The 18,450-nt window shown below is 49.3% G+C and overlaps 1 protein-coding gene across 1 annotated transcript in view; it reads right to left on the bottom strand.

The window, feature by feature from the left end:
* MYH11 (myosin heavy chain 11) overlaps window positions 1-17,008 on the bottom strand; it is a 127,721-nt gene extending 110,713 nt beyond the window's left edge. The window contains exon 1 of the mRNA XM_040459627.1: window positions 16,879-17,008. The gene's annotated coding sequence lies outside the window, so the exon portion shown is untranslated. The remainder of the gene's footprint in view (window positions 1-16,878) is intronic.
* Between the last annotated feature and the right edge of the window lie 1,442 nt (window positions 17,009-18,450).

Below are 18,450 nucleotides of genomic sequence, written 5' to 3'. Positions count from 1 at the left end.
GCAGTCGGTTAAGCGTCCGACTTCAGCCAGGTCACGATCTCGCGGTCCGTGAGTTCGAGCCCCGCGTCGGGCTCTGGGTTGATGGCTCGGAGCCTGGAGCCTGTTTCCGATTCTGTGTCTCCCTCTCTCTCTGCCCCTCCCCCGTTCATGCTCTGTCTCTCTCTGTCCCAAAAATAAATAAATAAACGTTGAAAAAAAATGAAATAAAGGGGAGAGTGTAAACAGTAGGTATAATACCCCATTTTTATTTTAAAGCATTTAGAATACAAGGCACCTGGGTGGCTCAGTTGGATAAACGTTCAACTTCAGCTCAGGTCATGATCTTACAGTTCGTGGGTTCAAGTGGCACATTTGGCTCTCTCTCTCTCTCCTGTTGGCACAGAGCCTGCTTCATTCAGATCCTCTGTCTCCCTCTCCCTCTGCCCTTCCCCCTTTCAACTCTCGCTCTCTCGAAATAAACATTTAATAAAGAAAAAAATAAAATATTTAGAATAATACAGGCAAAAAAAAATGGAGAAATATGCACTTAATGAGTTTAAGTGTGAGGGGCCTTTCACTTTCTTTTTTAAATGTTTTTTTTTTTTTTTTTTTTTTTTCAACGTTTTTTTTTTTTATTTATTTTTGGGACAGAGAGAGACAGAGCATGAACGGGGGAGGGGCAGAGAGAGAGGGAGACACAGAATCGGAAACAGGCTCCAGGCTCTGAGCCATCAGCCCAGAGCCCGACGCGGGGCTCGAACTCACGGACCGCGAGATCGTGACCTGGCTGAAGTCGGACGCTTAACCGACTGCGCCACCCAGGCGCCCCTTTAAATGTTTATTTTTGAGAGAGAAAGAGAGCGAGCACAAGTTGGGGAGAGGTAGAGAGGGACAGACCATCTGAAGCGGGCTCTGTGCTGACAGCTGAGAGCCAGATGCGGGGCTCAAACTCACAAACCGCGAGATCATGACCTGAGCTGAAGTCGGATGCTCAACCGACTGAGCCAGCCAAGCACCCCTGGGATTTTTCACTCTCTATCATTTTTCCCCCAGTTTTTTCCATCGTGGTAAAATATACGTAGCACAAAATTTGCTAGCAACAATTTTTAAGGGTCATTGCAGTTCAGCGGCATGAAGTGCATTCATATTGGGGTGTAACCGTCACCCCCATCCACCTTGAGAACTTTTTACATCGTGCAGAACTGCAACCCTGTCCCCAGGAAACACTAACTCCCCACTCCCCTCCCCCGGCCCCCGGCAACCAGCGTTCTACTTCCCGTCTCTAGGACTCTGCCTGCCCTAAGTTCCTCTTACAAGTGGTGTTTGTCTTTTGGTGACTGGCCTCAGCATCATGTCCTCAGAGTTCATCGAGGCTGGCAAATGTGTCAGAATTCCCTTCCTCTTCAAGGCAGAATAGTATTCCGCAGGATGTATACACCCTATTTGGCTCCTCCGTTGGTTTGTTGATAGGCGCCTGACTGGCCTCCATTTTTAGCTATTGTGAATAATGCTACTGTGAACATGGGTATACTTTTAATTATGTCTTTTTACTGTCTTCGTAGCTTTTTAATTTTTCAAAGTGTTTACTTTTGAGGGAGAGACAGGGAGTGAGCGGGGGAGGAGGAGAGAGAGAGGGAGACACAGAATCCGAAGCGGGCTCCAGGTTCCGAGCCGTCAGCACAGAGCTCGACGCGGGGCTCGAACTCATGAACCGCGAGATTGTGACCTGAGCTAAAGTTGGACGCTCCACTGACTGGGCCACCCAGGCGCCCCTACCGTATTTGTGGTTCCCTAATTTTTTGTTAAACTTATGATCAACAAAAATCGGGTTTTGTTTTGTTTTGTTTTTTACAAAAAGCTTCCAACGGCCACTACACATGAGAAAAAGGTGCTCGACCTCGCCAGTAAAGGAAGAATCTGAAAGCAGTGAGATATTGACTTTCTCCTATCAGCTTGGCTGAGATGAAAACTATCAGTAATTCCCGGTGTTGTCAGGCATTGGAGGGGCTGGGCCTCTGCACAGGCCACCTTTATGGATGGAAAAACCTTAACATCTCTGCAAACCCTTTCACGTGCAATTCCATTGCTAGGAGTTCAGCCTAAGGCAACAGACAAGGGCTAAGAGACGCACAAGGCTGTGGCTTGCGTTTATGCCAAAATTTCACCCTTTTCTTTTAACCTATTCATCCAAGGGCCACTCCCATGGCACAAAATTCTCTCCTGTAAACGTAGAATTCAGTGACTTTTAGCAAATTTACAGACTTGTGCATCTATCACTACACCGAAATTTGGAACATTCCCATCACCCCAAAACAGGCATCCCTTGCGCTGGTCTGCCCACATTCCCCGTTTCCATCCCCAGTCCCTGGCACCCACTCATCTACTCTCTGTCTCTAGGGCTTTGTCTCTCCTACACATTTCCTATCAATGGAATTGTACAATAGGTGACCACTGATCGTGCAAAGATATTCATGATGTATGTCCAAGTTAAAATTATGTACAGGGGCACCTGGGTGGCTCAGTTGGTTAAGCATCCAACTCTTGATTTCGGCTCAGGTCATGATCTCTCGGCTGGAAGAATGAGCCCCACGTCGGGGCTCTGTGCTGAGCACAAAGTGTGGAGCCTACTTGGGATTCTCTCTCTCCTTCTCTCTCTGCTTCTCACCTCCTCCCGTGCTCACACACACATGCTCTCTCTCTCAAAATAAACATCGAAAGATGCTTTAACAATTACGTATAAATAGAATACTCAGCGGGGGAAAAAACAGACAAATCTCAAAAGCATTATGCAGAGCCAAAGAAGCCAGACCCAAAAGGCTCAAGGACTTCACTGACCTACAAGTCAAGAAACGGCAAAACCACTACGACAGAAAGCAGGTCAGTAGTTAGCTGCCAGCACAGGGAGGGGAACGGACTGCCAAGAGGCACAAAGGAACTTTCGGAGGAGGGAGGAACATTTTCTATATTCTGATCATGGTGGTGATTACACATCAGTACATATTTCTCAAAACTCACTGGGCTGTATGCATACTTAAAAGCCAGTGAATTTTTTAAAAAACGGTGAGTTTTATTGTATGTAGATTATATCATAATAAAGCTGATTGAAATATTTATAATAAATATATTTATAATTATATGTGTGTGTGTGTGTGTGTGTGTGTGTGTGTGTGTGTGTATACATGTTTAAAAGTCTACAACACTGAGCCTGGCTGGCTCAGTTGGTGGAGCTTGCGACCCTCGATCTCAGGGCTGTGAGTTTGAGCCCCACATTGGGTGTAGAGTACCTTAAAAAAATAGTCTAGAACACTATAGGGGCGCGTGGGTGGCTCAGGTGGTTAAACGTCCAACTTCAGCTCAGGTCACGATCTCACAGTTTGTGGGTTCGAGCCCCGCGTCGGGCTCTGTGCTGACAGCTCGGAGCCTGGAGCCTAATTCAGATTCTGTGTCTCCCTCTCTCTCTGTCCCTCCCTTGCCTGTGTTCTCTCTCTCGCTCTCTCAAAACTAAACAAATAGATAAATAACATTAAAAAATAAAAATAAAATTCTAGAACACTGGGACACCTGGCTGACTCAGTCGGTGGAGCGTGCGACCCTTGATCTCAGTTCGAGCTCCACGTTGGGTGTAGAGATTACTTAAAAAATTAGTCTAGAATATTGTATGCTAAAATATTAAACTATGGTTCTATCTGGTCCAATATGGCAGAGTTTGAACATCAGTAAGAAACGTAAAGGTAAGAATGGAGAGATGAATACGTTTAAACCCATGAGGCATGATGATTAAAATAAATGTTAAAGGCCAGCCAGGCTGATGGCTCAGAACCTGGAGCCTATTTCCGATTCTGTGTCTCCCTCTCTCTCTGCCCCTCCCCCGTTCATGCTCTGTCTCTCTCTGTCCCAAAAATAAATAAATAAACGTTGGAAAAAAAAATTAAAAAAAAAAAAAAAAAAAAAAGGCCAGCCAGGTAAGATGCTGGGGAACCAAGACGTTATTTTGCAAACTGGTAACGAATGGGGGGGGGGGGGGGCGAGGGAAGCAAAACCTTGATTCTGACTTCCCTTAGTTCCTCCAGGTCACTAAGTAATTGACAAAGAAAAGTCTGTATGTACAACTCCAAGTCAGTGACCGTCCTCTCCACATGAGGAGCCCATTCTTCCTCCCACCGTCTGGATGTGTCCACCAGGCACGTGCTAAGGCAACAGACTCTTAATGTTCTGTCTAGCAGCCCGTTCCAGACCATTCCTGCAGGAGCTGCCCCTGCCCTGGTAACATTTGCTGCCAGCCAGCTCCTCCCACCTGCCCCAGCAGTCCTCCCCCACCCACTGCTGCTGTGCCTCCAGGAACTAAGACATAGGCTGAGTTAGGATGTATGGCCACCAAGACATACTGTGTGGTTGACGCCCTACTTCAGCAGAGAAGAATTCACAGCTCCTTTGAGTTCACCAAAATAACCCCCACATCTCACAAATGGGCAGCCAACTCCTGAGACAGACTACAAGGCAGGAAAGGACAGGCAAGTACTCCGACCTCCCCTCTTCTTCTTCAGGGGTGCAAATAACAATGATAAGAAACTGATAAGCTCAGAGGGGGTGGTAACTTTTCCCGAGTCATGATCTAGTAGTTCATTTTTAACAAGATGGAGAAATGAGCAAATTATTCCCCAAATCTGAATAATCACTTCATCATTCAAAAGGAGTGAAACAAAGAATTGCAGACAGACACATGGCCCTGGGTTTAACAATCACATTACCTGCATTTTAAAATTCTTACGGGTTTTGCTTAGGACATCATCCCAAGAGCATCCCACTCCTCCCACCAAAACCTCACTTTAAACTGATGTTAAAAAATACTCCCGTCTAGGGCACCTGGGTGGCTCAGTCATCAAGCATCTGACTTCGGCTCGGGTCATGATCTCACAGTTCAGGAGTTCGAGTCCCACGTCTCGAGCTCGAGCTCAAGCCTGGCTTCTCTCTCTCTCTCTTTCTGCCTCTCTCTCTCCCTCTGCCCCTGTTGGGATACTCTCTCTCTCTCTCTGCCCCTCTCTCACTTGCAACCATGGATTGGCATTTTTAACAAGTTCCTGGGTGATGATGAGGAATGTGGGTCTGGGGTCTATACTTTCAGACCCACGGTGTAAGATGAAAAGTGGATAGAGCACTTTATCATGGATACATCAGGAGGGGTCACCTAAACGTGTTAATCAACATTAACCATCACAGTAAGGAGTCGATCAGAACGATGTGCCCCCAGATGGGATACCATAGAAAGTGCCTCTACCACCAAGGAAATATTCTTCCAGAAAGGAAAAGGGCTGGGGATGGGGGCCAAAGTGGGCAAAGCCTCTGGGTCCAACACCCCAGGAAACGCGAGGCACAGGGAACACACTATATACTGTCATGGGGGGAAGAGGAGGAGGGGTGTAATGAAATCCACAGGTGGGAAAGCATAAGACAAATGACTCCATTTCTGTAAGAACATACAGAAAGGGGCGCCTGGGTGGCGCAGTCGGTTGAGCGTCCGACTTCAGCCAGGTCACGATCTCGCGGTCCGTGAGTTCGAGCCCCGCGTCAGGCTCTGGGCTGATGGCTCGGAGCTGGAGCCTGTTTCCGATTCTGTGTCTCCCTCTCTCTCTGCCCCTCCCCCGTTCATGCTCTGTCTCTCTCTGTCCCAAAAATAAATAAACGTTGAAAAAAAAAATTAAAAAAAAAAAAAAAGAACATACAGAAAAAAAAGGAGAGAAATTTATAAACTAGAAGCGTTGGGGGTGGGGGTGCTCTGAGACACAGAGGAAAAGCGGGAGATGAAGACAAACAAAGCCCAGTTTGATCATTACCAAAGTGGAGCGCTAGGTGCTTGGGGGGGGGGGTGTCCTAGTGACCTCTCTACTTGGGCATATGTTGGAACGTTTTCACAATGAAAAAGTCAAACAAGGACAATAAAAGACTAACGGGGAGAGAGGAAGGGGAAGAAACACACATTCTCTCCCCACAACGCACACATACAGGGCAAATCAGAGGCAAGGGCACATTTCACATTTTTAAAAAGCCACCCCTGGGGCTCCTGGGTGGCTCAGTCGGTTGACCTTCTGACTTCGGCTAAGGTCACCATCTCACGGTTCATGAGTTCGAGCCCCACCCCAGGCTCTCTGCCATCAGCACAGAGCCCGCTTTATATCCTCTGTCCCCCTCTCTCTCTATCCCTCCCCTGCTTGCGCTCTCTCAAAAAAATAAAGAAACCTTAAAAAAATAAAATAAAATAAAAAGCCACCCCTCACACGGAAAGTTTTGAGAAAGCGAATGCGGTTGTAAGAAAAAACAAAGTCCCGACCCATGCCTCCAGAAAGAAAAATGTAGGAGATAATCAAGAAAAATTCAACATTAACAATATCCTTTATATTAGGGACTCTGTTAAATTCTTCGATGTGACAATGGCACTGTGGTTCCATCTATTTAGGGTCCCTTCCGGGGCGCCTGGCTGGCTCAGTCAGAAGAGCACGCAACTCTTGATCTCGGGGTCATGAGTTTGAGCCCCACCCTGGGCGTAGAGATCACTTAAATGAGTAAACTTTTAAAATGTATTTAGGGTGCCTTCTTTTCAGAGCCAGTGGGAAGGAGTTGTATCTGAAGTAACAAACCTGGGGTTGAGGGATGGGGTGCCTCAGGGGGGTTACGCTGTTGCATTGGCTTCTGCACGCTTGACCTTTTTCTTTAAAAGGAAAAATGCTGGGGCGCCTGGATGGCTCAGTCGGTTAAGCGGCCGACTTCGGCTCAGGTCATGATCTCGCGGTCCGTGAGTTCGAGCCCCGCGTCAGGCTCTGTGCTGACAGCTCAGAGCCTGGAGCCTGTTTCAGATTCTGTGTCTCCCTCTCTCTGACCCTCCCCCGTTCATGCTTTGTCTCTCTCTGTCTCAAAAAATAAATAAACGTTAAAAAAAAATTAAAAAAAAAAAAAAGGAAAAATGCTACTGTATCACCTGCGTGCCACTGTCTTCCGTGTGTAAGCCATATCGCTGTCACACGCCTCCCACTCGGCCCGTAGGTCATTGCCGGGGCCAAGTCTTCTGAATACCAGCAGGGATAGTCAACACTCACAGCGGGGTCAGCAAGTAACATCAGCACGCTGTTGGGAATCTCGCCTTACGGTCAGCTCCCCCTAACAGATCCGGACACAGAGGCCCAGAGAGGTGACGGCATCTGCCTGAGGTCACACAGCTCAACGGTAAGAGAGCCAGGTTCTGAGCCCACGTCTGATTCCACAGCCCCTGCCCTTCTGCCTCCCACGTGAGCCCGATGGGCTTGGCAGAAGCGCGACGGAGAATTTGCAATAAGTGAACCGACCCTAGCAGGTACCCAACACAGTGCCTCACGTGCACATTTGAACCAAGAAGGCAAACGCAAAAAAAGGACATACTACGTGATTCTGTTTATAGGAGGGTTCAAAACCAAGCAAAAATGTCCCTATGGTGACACAAGTCCGATGTCTTAACTGGAAGAACAGAAGCCGAGGGGGGCTTATGGGGCTGATGTTCTGCTGCCTTTTTTTTTTTTTTTAAGTTTATTTATTTATTTTGAGAGAGAGTGGGAGAGGGGCAGAGAGAGAGGAACAGAGAGAAAATCCCAAGCAGGCTCTGCACTGTCAGCTCAGAGCGTAATCTGGGGCTCAAACTCCCAAACCTGGAGATACGACCGGAGTGGAAATCAAGAGTTGGACACTTAACCCGCTGAGCTACCAAGGCGGCCCGTGCACTTTTCTGATACAAAGTATTCACTTCCATGAAAACTTCTGGTTTCCTTTTTTTCTTCTTTATGCTAAAACACACATTACATAAAATTGACCACCTTAACCATTTGAGTGCACAGTTCAATAGTGTTAAGTACACTTGTTAGTGTGCAATGAAGCATTTTTAAAATAGTACCAAGGGGCACCTGGGTGGCTGAGTTGGTTAAGCATCCAATTTCAGCTCAGGTCATGATCTCACGGTTGGTGGGTTCGAGCCCCGCATCGGGCTGTCTGTTGTGAGCACAGAGCCCACTTCGGATCCTCGGTCCCGTAACCGCGCCCCCCCCGCCCCCCCCCCCCCCCCGGTTCAATCACTCACTCACTCAATCAACTAAAAATTATAAAAATTATAAAATAGTTTCTAAATATACCTAAGAGGGCTCGGGGGAAAGTTCTGAGCAACATGTCAATGAACTGGGTTCCTTCTAATTGCAATGTTGGTCAGCTGCCTTAAAAGTGAGAAAAACACAAAAAAACACAACAGAAAAATACAAGGACACAGGAATCCCCGTCGCCAGGAACTCTAATCTAAGAATCAAAAACACAAACAAGACCGAGTGTAAAGAGTCTGTCTCTGTCTAAAAAAGGAGACAGAGAAGCTGGCTCACTTCTCAGGGCTTTGCTGTCTCTGACTGTTACGATGCACGAAATCTGCTTTGGTCACAGGCAAGAGGAAGCCTGGCTTCACCCGAGAACAGCATTTCCCAGAGTGTGCTCCCTGGAACCCTAATCCCTTGAAATATTAAGGGGTGGGAGTTGGGTGGGATTCAGGGAGATTGAGATACTCTTCGAAAGAAAACGACTCTGTGGTTAAATCCACTGGCAAAGTGCTCCCTCCCCCCACCCCCTGCCCCACCCACATCCCCACCCCCCACCTGTGCATGGAAAGGCAGGACAGTATCAGGACATCCAAGACTTTGGCAGGTCCTAAAACCCGAAAGCGATTTTACTCCTTTAGACCCAAGGCTCCCCAAAACATTTGGCCACAGACTTCTTTTCCCACCAAACACCGATGAAATCTCACAAATATGCCCTCGAGAAAATGTAGTGAGCCTAGCAAGTTAATAATATTAATATTAGTAATCAGAGCCGCTAAATCTTTATTGGGTACCAGCTATGGTCTCCTTTAATCCCCTCAGAAACACTACAGGGTGCACCATCAACTCTGGTTTACAGACGAGGATACGGAGGCACAGAGAGGTTAAGTAACTTGCCCATCATGGCACAGCCAGCTATGGTGGAATCTGAATAAAGGTGTATTTTCAAGGTGATCTTTCCTGCTTTGTCTTCTTTGAAACAGGCAGAACATTTGAGGACAGGAAATACAGGCACACCCGAGAAACATCCTGGATCAGTGTAGAAGGCTCCGGATAATTTGGCTTAATCGTTATAAGGACGTGCCTCAGCATGCACCCAGAGCCTTGAGTTTTCAAAAATCTGGGATGGTGACAACCAGGTAAAAAAGTCCCAGGTGGGGCATTAGGGGAGGCACTGGGAGGAAGAAAATAAAAAGTAGCTTGCAAAATAACAGCAATGATCAGTTCCAGTCAGAGGACTCTCCTTGTGCTCAGTGGAAACAAAACCTGGTCTCCTTCCTGTTCCCTGCTGTAGTCCTTACTTCCAAGGAGGTTTCTCGTTTTTTGGTTTTTTTTTTAAGTTTATTTATTTATTTTGAGAGAAACAGAGAGCGAGAGAGAGACAAAGACAGAGAGCACAAGTGGGGGAAGGGCAGAGAGGAGGAGAGAAAGAGAGAATCCCAAGCAGGTTCCACACCACCAGTGCAGAGCCCGATGCGGGGCTCGAACTCACAGACCACGAGATCATGACCTGAGCGGAAGCCGGATGCTTAACCGACTCAGCCACCCAGGTGCCCCTCAAGTAGGGGTTTTCAATCTTGACACCATGGACGCTTGAGGCCGGTCAGTCTTTGTTGGGGGAGGGGCTGTCTTATGCATTCTAGGCTGTTTACAGCGTCCCTGTCCTGTACTTACTAGATGCCTGTAGCTCCTCCCCTTGTCAGTTTCTTTTTTTTTTTTTAATGTTTATTAATTTTTGAGAGGGACAGAGACAAAGTGCGAGCGGGGAAAGGGCAGAGAGAGAGGAAGACACAGAATCCCAAACAGGCTCCAGGCTCTGAGCTGTCAGCAATGGAGCCCGACGCGGGGCTCGAACCCACGAACCGTGAAATCATGACCTGAGCTGAAGTCGGACTCTTGAACCAACTGAGCTGCCTATGCGCCCCCGGCCCTGCCAGTTTTAACAACCCAAAGACCTCTGGACATTGCCAGATGTCTCCTGGGGGGTGGGGCGACATCGTCCCCGGTGAGAACCACTGCTTTAGAAGAAAACCCAGGACTCTCTGTGGAAGACAGTTAAGGCTGAGGACAGTCACCACTTTGTCCACACCAACCTGGAAGGCCAACTGCTGGAGGTGACACGGGGTCAGTGAACACATCCCAAGATAAGACGCAGACGCCCAGACGTCGGGGGCTGAAGGGGCACCTGCAGGGGTATTACAAAGGACAGATGGACACTGAGGACGCTTCAGGGATCGAGCGGTGCTCTCAAACCTTTTGATGAAAACAAAGGACTCTGTGGCTATGAGGTCAGCAACGTGGGACACGACACGGCTCAGTGTGTCCGCTGTGCACGCGGTCCTGATTTCCCCGCCAACACCACACAGCTTCATTCTTTCAGCACAAACAAGCCGTTCTTCAGCTTCTGTGAAACCACCCGGTTACAAGTCCCAGTTCTGCCACGAATTCGCGGGGTGCCTGTGGCCAAGTCACTCTCCCCCTCTGAGCCTTGCATGTTTCATCTGGGGGAAGAAAGTGGGCTGGCCTGACACTGACATTCTATGGGATCTGTGATTCCGTACCAAAGGGCTGGAATCGGACCACACAAGACCGTTCAGCTTGGTGTGTTTTAACATCAGCTTTATCTTCCCCAGAGGGACGCAGGGGTAAAAAGATCCTGCCCTTTCTGCTTCCGCACTAATAAAAAATGAATCAAATACCCCAGGGCCCGAATAGTATAGGATTTGCACATCATCACGCCTGGTCAACAGCTTCCCTGAAGACTTTATTGCCAAGCGGCCGGCTCAAGAGCTTGGACCACAGACACAAACCTAAGTGTCCACAGGGGTCGCGGGAGCAAATGGGCCGAGAGCCCTCTTACCCCGCCTAGAGATGGTGGTAGCTCCTTCACTCCAGCCGGGGTCACCTCATGAGTATGTGGACCCTGAACTTCCAGGCTTGCAGTCGACCCAGAAGTCTGACTTTAGGTGCGAAACAGCCACCACTCAAGTTAAATCATCGCACAGTTTAAGCGCCGTGCAGCCAAAATGAACACCCGCTGAGCCCGGTCTAGGACACAGTCCACCAGCTGGAAGGACCTCCGCATCGGAGAAACTAGTTCAAGTCCTGGGGCAGGTGTGGAAGGAGCCGGGCGTGTAGAGGGAAACAGGAGAGGGTCCAGGATCCCTAGGTGCATCAGTTCTCTCTGCCCCAAGCTGTCTGCATGAGACAATTGGATTCTAAATCTGTTATTGGTAATAGCCACTGTAATTACTGGGCCCCTTCTATTCATGGGGTATCAAGCCAGGCCATTTATTAAATACGCCAGCTTGCTATGTGTCCTAAGTGTTCAGCAAGGTGAGCATAATTTATTATTCCTGTAAGATTACAGAGGTCCTGGAAAGTAAACTAAATTAAAAGCCTTCTCTTGCAAAAGCTGGAGTCGAGATTTAAACCCAGATTCACCTGACGCCCAATCTACTCTTAGCAGAAAAGCTCTTGCTTGCTTCAAGGCCTGGCCCCCTCCGCACTCCCCCCATCAATCATACCACCCTCCACCTCCCCAGGGTGTGATCCCAAGGAAGCCCTACTTCACCTTAACAGGAAAAAGGCAAGCAGTGGACCGTTTCACTGTTGCTTTGGGACATCTCCCCTGACTTAAATACTGTGTTTAAAGTAACTCCGGGGCACCTGGGTGGCTCAGTCGGTTAAGGGTTTGACTTTGGCTCAGGTCATGATCTCACAGTTTATGAGTTCAAGCCCCACTTCGGGCTCTGTGCCGACGGCTTGGAGCCCGGAGCCTGCTTTGGATTCTGTGTCTCCCTCTCTCTCCCCTCCCCACTCATGCTGCCTCTCTCTCTCTGTGTCTCTCAAAAATAAATAAACATTAAGAAATAAATAAAGTAACTCCAGAAGGAAGTTTTTTAGTTAGTAGAGTGAAATTATTTTTCTCTCCTACCAAGAGAACTTGGTTAGCAAGAGACACGATATAGCTCCTATGAAGAACACTTTTGGGAAAGCGAGAACTGGTCATTTCCGGCCCTCAAAGCCCCAGGGTATTTTCTATCTTCCAGCCCTGGCATAACGTGCTTACAATTAATGTACAGTCTCGAATGTGACAGACATTTCTCAATATCTATCCATTTTAAATGCACGTGCCCTGGGGCGCCTGGGTGGCGCAGTCGGTTAAGCGTCCGACTTCAGCCAGGTCACGATCTCGCGTTCTGTGAGTTCGAGCCCCGCGTCGGGCTCTGGGCTGATGGCTCAGAGCCTGGAGCCTGTTTCCGATTCTGTGTCTCCCTCTCTCTCTGCCCCTCCTCCGTTCATGCTCTGTCTCTCTCTGTCCCAAAAATAAATAAACGTTGGAAAAAAAAATGTTTAAAAAAAAAATAAATGCGCGTGCCCTTTGACTTGGCCATTGCATTGCTGGGAATTGATCTTACAGATAAATTCATGTAATTAGACCAAAATAGATATAGGATGTTCCCTGAAACACTCTAAGTGATGGGGAGCAGCTGGTATGTTTCCATAAGGGGTTATTTCAGTAAGAAGCTGTACTTTCCAATACTAGAGGATTATACAGCTGATTTTTAAACATGCCAAAACATGCCAATAGAGAAAGATGTTGAAGATCTACGATTAAGTGGGGAAAAAAAATCCTAATGTCCGGAATGCCAGGTTTTTTTTTCTGACAAAAAGGAAATTCGACGTAGCAAAGTTTTGGAAAGACACCCAAGAAAATACACTGACCGTGATTACACCTAGGGGGTAAGGAAGAATCGAGAGGGCAAGGAGGAAGGGGCTCAGGGAGACAGGCATTCTACGAGGAGACGGGGGACTGGCAATCGTGACCCCAGATCAGGACCCAGCGGTCTCAGACCGAGGCCCCTTTTGAGATTCTACGTCATCTGCTCCACGGTTCGCTTCACCAGGGGAAGGAAGGAACGGGTATAGTAATGGGGCAAGTTCAAGCCTGCATGAGTGAGCAGTGGGCCCTTTCTTGGGGACTTTGATGAGGGCTGTTCCATCCAAACCCTTGAATCACTAATGCAGGTTCAAGATACGGGACTCCCCCGTGCAGGAGCAATGGACAGCACTAACTAGTTCCTCCCTCACCTGAGCCTTACAAAATTCCTGCAAATTCCCGCTTGGCCTTCTCCCGAACTCAGCCTCTCCTCCAACGTGTGGCCATGGCTCAACTGTTTCAAGGTCAGGGGAGGAAGGCGGAGCCTTTTCCCTCTTTTCCAGGGAGCCAAAGAGCCACCTGAAAAGCCAGATAGGTTCCCATTCCTAGGTGAGCCCTTCCAGGATGCCATGATGGCCCGAAATGAATCACAAATGGCCCAGTAGAACTGGAATTTGCGATGTGCCTGGCGTAGGGGAGCAAGTGTGGCCACATTCAAGTAGAAGGTTCTAACTACCACCTTCATGCCAAATAGGGATTGGGATTACGGAGGCAGGACACAAAATGAAAATAAGGGACAAGTTTCTCCTTGACATAAAGGTCACACGATAGGCTTTCTGGTTCTGCTAAGTACCAGCTGCGCCACATGAAGCACAATCCTTAAGGTCTCTGGGCACGTACGTGATAAATAATCGCCCACTGAAGTGAGGCAGAGGCCAGGCGATGCTACCCCCTTCGTGTGCATTAATCCCACTTAATCCTCCCGACAGGGTAATCCCTTGGGCTCTAGAGTTACAAAGAGCTGGATCTGCAGGATCCAGTCTTCCTCCTGGGCCAGTCAAGCTATCCTGAGCAAGTTATTCAGACCACAGTAGTAAAAAGGGGCCAACAACAATATCTACTCCCAAGGGTTGTTGCGAAGATGGTAACATGATGCCAGTTAAGGGCTCAGCGTGTCGACTGGCCAAAGTGCTCACCAAACATGAGCTATTCTCCCCCACCCCACCCCCATTTTTCAGATGGGAAAACGGAGGTTTGTGAAGTCCGGTGTGGAGGATTTCCAAACTTGCTCATGACATTCTAGGATTCCAGCGGATTTAACAGCGGACTTGGTTTTCCGGAAAAATCTCAGACGGATCTGATTTGAGAATTACACGGAAATCCATTTCAATTTCCAACAGGGCGTCCGCCTGCTTGGCCCCGATGTGCTGACGAAAGAAGAGACCCTTCCTCCTCCAAAATAAAACTGTCAAGAAAGGCCGTGTGAGTGCCCAGCGAGAAGGCACCCTTCTTCGAACCTGGAAGAGTGCCCTCACCAAGAACCGAGTCTGCCAGCTCCTTGATCCTGGCCATCAACAGCCTCTAGAACGTTCCCCTGCAGGTCCCTAAGATCACAAGTTCTAATCTAACTGATTTATTCAGTAATGAGCACCAAATGCTGAATAGGAGACCCAGGTCCTTGGAGGTGAATCAATTCGAATGACGGTCGGTCAAGTCACGATTCTGACTGGCTGGTTTGGCCAAACCTTGGTGGGGCAGAGCTCCGGGAAGAGGGAACAGAGAGGAGACCATGTCAGAGGAAGACACAGAATTAGGAGACTGTGGGGGCCTGCCCCGAATGAAGAGTGTTAGAGAAATTCGTTACAGGATTGGACAGTAATCCTTATGGTCTTGTGGAGCCTTGGAGTTAGTTCACTGCCAGTGCAATATGGTCTGGCAAAGATAATCACCAGGTATTGTTTTCTACTCCTATCTTGGAAAGCAGTAGTTTAATAAACCCAAGTGGCTAAAAACCTTTTTTTAATTAAAAAAAAAAAATTCTAAATAAGAGAGGAGCAGGGAAAAATAATCCTCCTTTTCTCCCAAATGTCTTCTCCTCCGGGCCCCTCCACTTGTTCCCAAATGGGAAGGACAAGGGCCAAGAAATCCCCCAGAGTCACGACCAACAAAGCTGTGTTACGACGCTAATTTGCAAGCGAGCCGGGTATGGCCTCATGGAAAACACTACCATACATGGCCATGTTTGCCTCAATCTCAGCCCTCGGACAGAAAAGTAATGATAACAAATCCATAACAAATACCTTGTACGGAAGAACACGTCTATTTCAGATGCGAAAATAAAAAACCACGGTGTGTACCAGGCGAGCCCCAGAAGCTTCTTGGAGAAAGCTCGTCTAGTTCATGAGTTAGACTCTTGGGATGGCAGTCTACCCATCGGCCCCAGCTAGATTACCACACCACCAGGAGACAAACGGTGCGTTTTATTTTAAATTCCCAAAAGGTCAGCTTATGTTTTCTGCAGAGAGAAGATGATAAACCCTTGCTTTCCGGAAGCATTTGGTCCCCCCCGAAACTTGACTCCAAAAGACGTTTTGTTCATGGTAAAGACAAAAGGTGGTGGGTCAAGACCACATAGCATTGGTATCAGACAGACCCAGGAATGGGTTCCACCACTTGCTAGCTGTGTGATGCTGGGCGAGTTACTTAACCTCCCTGAGCCTCAGCTGCCTTTTGACTAAACAGGCATCATGGTGCCTCCTTAAAAGGTCATTGCAGCATTTAAATGAGATAAATTAAATCAAACACCGTTACAGTGCCTGGTACATAATTATCCCATCAGTGGTGGCTGTCTCAATGGAAAAGCACCAAGGGAAGACTTCCTTCCACAGAAATTCAACCTCCTATTTTACACCTTGCCATCCAATGCCTTTCAGCCCAGCACCTTCCAGTTCCCTCTCTGTAAAAACAAAACAAACGAAACAGAAAAACCTCTCCATTGGTACCTTTAAGGAAACTAAACCAATCGAGAAGACGAAGCAAAACACAACTATGCAAATCGGTTTACTAACAATCCACCTGCCTTCCCTTGGCCAAACCCTGGCCACTTAACCATTTAATCTCTCAGTTCTTAACACTGTAACCAAACCCTCTCCTTGGGTTTCTAACTATTTTCTCTAACGTCTTGATCAGCATAGCTTTGAATGGCGCCCTTCCTCAGGCAGCAAAATCCCCACCAGCTCTCTGTGCAGGGGGAAACCTGAAACAGACATCAGCCAGACTTTTTCTCACTTTGGTCCACTTTGTGGGGACGTTCAGAGCAACAGGGGTGCCAGCTACTCACAGGAAATCCCAGGGCACTCTTACTTAACACACCTGCAGGCCATGGATGCAAATCGAAACTGTCCCATCTGTCTGGGTATTTGAAGCCCTTGGGGTCAACCTGGATAAGATTTTTTTTTTTTTTTTTAAACTTTGGAATGGGGGAGGGGAGTCTGGAAGAAAACTGGGCTGTGATAAATCAACTGCATCATAACCAGCCCTCCCTCTCTAGCGTGATCAACAAACACATCCTCTAAACTGATGAAAAACGCACTCCCTTTTCTGGGAAGCATCTGCCCACGTGTTTTTCACTGATTTAGCACGTTTTCAACAGAATTAAGCCAGGCTTCCAAATCCACTCAGAGCGTTACTTTGCCCGCCTCTGTGATTGGAAATGACTTTCTAGGGAAGTTCAGCTGTACTTTATCTGTGCCTAGAATAAAAGTTAGAAGCCAATGGAAGCTGCTCCTCTGAGATTTGAAGGGATCACATCTCCCAGATGTGTCTCATAAGAATCATCTGGGATTCCCCCTTTTTTTTAAGTACAGTTTTTCTGGAGATTCAAGTGTAACTGGAGGTGAGCACGGAATTTTTGTCTTTAACAAGTACCCCCAAGGTGGCACTTCTGGTTGGCCACCTGGGGAGATGGAGGTTTGGGGAAAACCTAGGTTGATGAAGCAGAGAAATGAAAACTGTGAATCCCCACCTCCTCACCAGAGTCCTTGACCGTATGACAAGGATGGCAACAGAAACACCTTGCTGCTCCCCAGCCCCTGTAGGATGACCCCTACCCAGCTGCCCACCCCCCAGTACCACCCTACTTACAGATCTCCAACTGGGGGGACAGCGGAGAAGAAACCGGGTGGAGAGCTCAGATCTGGCACACCTCCCAGGCAGGGGCGTCCAAATCTCCCGGCTCGCCCGGGAAGCCTGTCTTTATAGACCCGGAGCTGCCCCCGGTGGGAAAGAGGAGGCGGCCCGGGGGGGAGGAGGAGGGAGGGTCCCAGGCTGCTGGCTCCGCAGCGCCCCCTGCAGGGCCCGGGAAGCGCGGCGTTTTGTGCCGTTCCTGGCCTCACCTGCGGCGGCGCTGGGACAGGGGCGCACACGTGGCGGGGACCCAGGGGGCTGTGGCGCTCCCCGCAGAAGAGTTCGGGCCGGTGTCTCACACCGCCCCCCCCACCCCAACCCGGCTCTGGGACACTCACCGAGGCTCTGATTCCCAGAGCAAGGGGCCGAGCGATCAGCGTCTGGGAGCGGGGAGGGGAGATGCTTGAGAAGGTCTCCCTTCAGTCAGTGCACGACCCCGATTTTAACCGCTTCCTTCCCCTCGGAGGGGGCAAATGTGGGGGGTCTGAATTGCCACCTCCCAGCCCCGCTCCCCCTTTTATTCGCCATCCAGTGCCTGGAAAGGGGGCCGGCCGCACTGCATGAAGGGTAGAGTAAGGGGATTTTTTGAACTTTGCAAAGTGCAAGGCAGGAGCCCCCGACGGCTGGGAATCGTTTGGGAAGGGGAAGTTTTTATTTTTCCCAACTTGCTATTCCACCTCCACCCACAAGAAAAAGTTGGGGGGGGGACCCAACAACCTGCTGCAGGGACTTGAGGCCCGATGTGCCATTCGCTGACTGCCTGACCTCAGGCGAGTCACTTCCCTGCTCTGAGCCTCAGTCTCTGCAGCGGAAAAATGGGTGTGTGGGTGTGTGTGTCGGGGAGGGTATATTTATGTAACTTGCAAGGTGTGAGTCAGGATGCAAAGAGAAAGTGGGTGCGACCCTGCCCTTGCAAGTTCCCAACTCTTCCTCCCCCGCCCCAGAAGTTCCTGCAAATGAAGAAGCTGCTTAAAACTTCACCCCTGCTCCCCTCTCTCGTAGGACCCCTCCCTCCCCTCCTCTGCCTGTGTCTGTCAATCTGTTCGTCTCTCTCCCATACTTCTGATGCAGTGACTCTCCGTCACTCTTTCTTCCTGCCTTGCGGTCACTCTGTATGTCTCTGTCTCTCACTTTCTCCTCTGTCTCCCTCTGCCTCTGGCCTGTGTCTCTCCCGACCTCTCCCGCGGTCTCTGGCTTTGTGTCTCTCCCGGACGTCTCCCACTGTCTCCCTCTATCTCTGGCCCTGTGTCTCTGGCTCCGGATCTCCGTCGCCGGCTCTCTCCCCGGCTCTCCGTCTTCTCCCGGGCTCCGTCGCCCGCACGCACACAGGCCATAAAAGGAAGCCGAGGCGGTGGGCTGGCCCCGCGCCAGGCCGCGGACCCGCGCGCCCCGCTCCCCGCCCCGCACGGGCCCCGGGTCCCCGGGCCGGTCCTCCCTCCGCGGGCGCGGCGGGGGGCGCTGGGCGGGCGACAACCCAAAAAGGGCAGGCGCGGGCGCCTTCCTGCAGGAATCCCCAGCGCCGCATACCAG

This window comes from Herpailurus yagouaroundi, unplaced genomic scaffold (assembly GCF_014898765.1).
Source record: "Herpailurus yagouaroundi ecotype Mexico unplaced genomic scaffold, PumYag 222, whole genome shotgun sequence".
In the NCBI taxonomy this organism is placed as follows: domain Eukaryota; kingdom Metazoa; phylum Chordata; class Mammalia; order Carnivora; family Felidae; genus Herpailurus; species Herpailurus yagouaroundi.
Note: the sequence above shows the minus strand (reverse complement) of the source record. Positions and strands in the feature narration are given on the sequence as shown.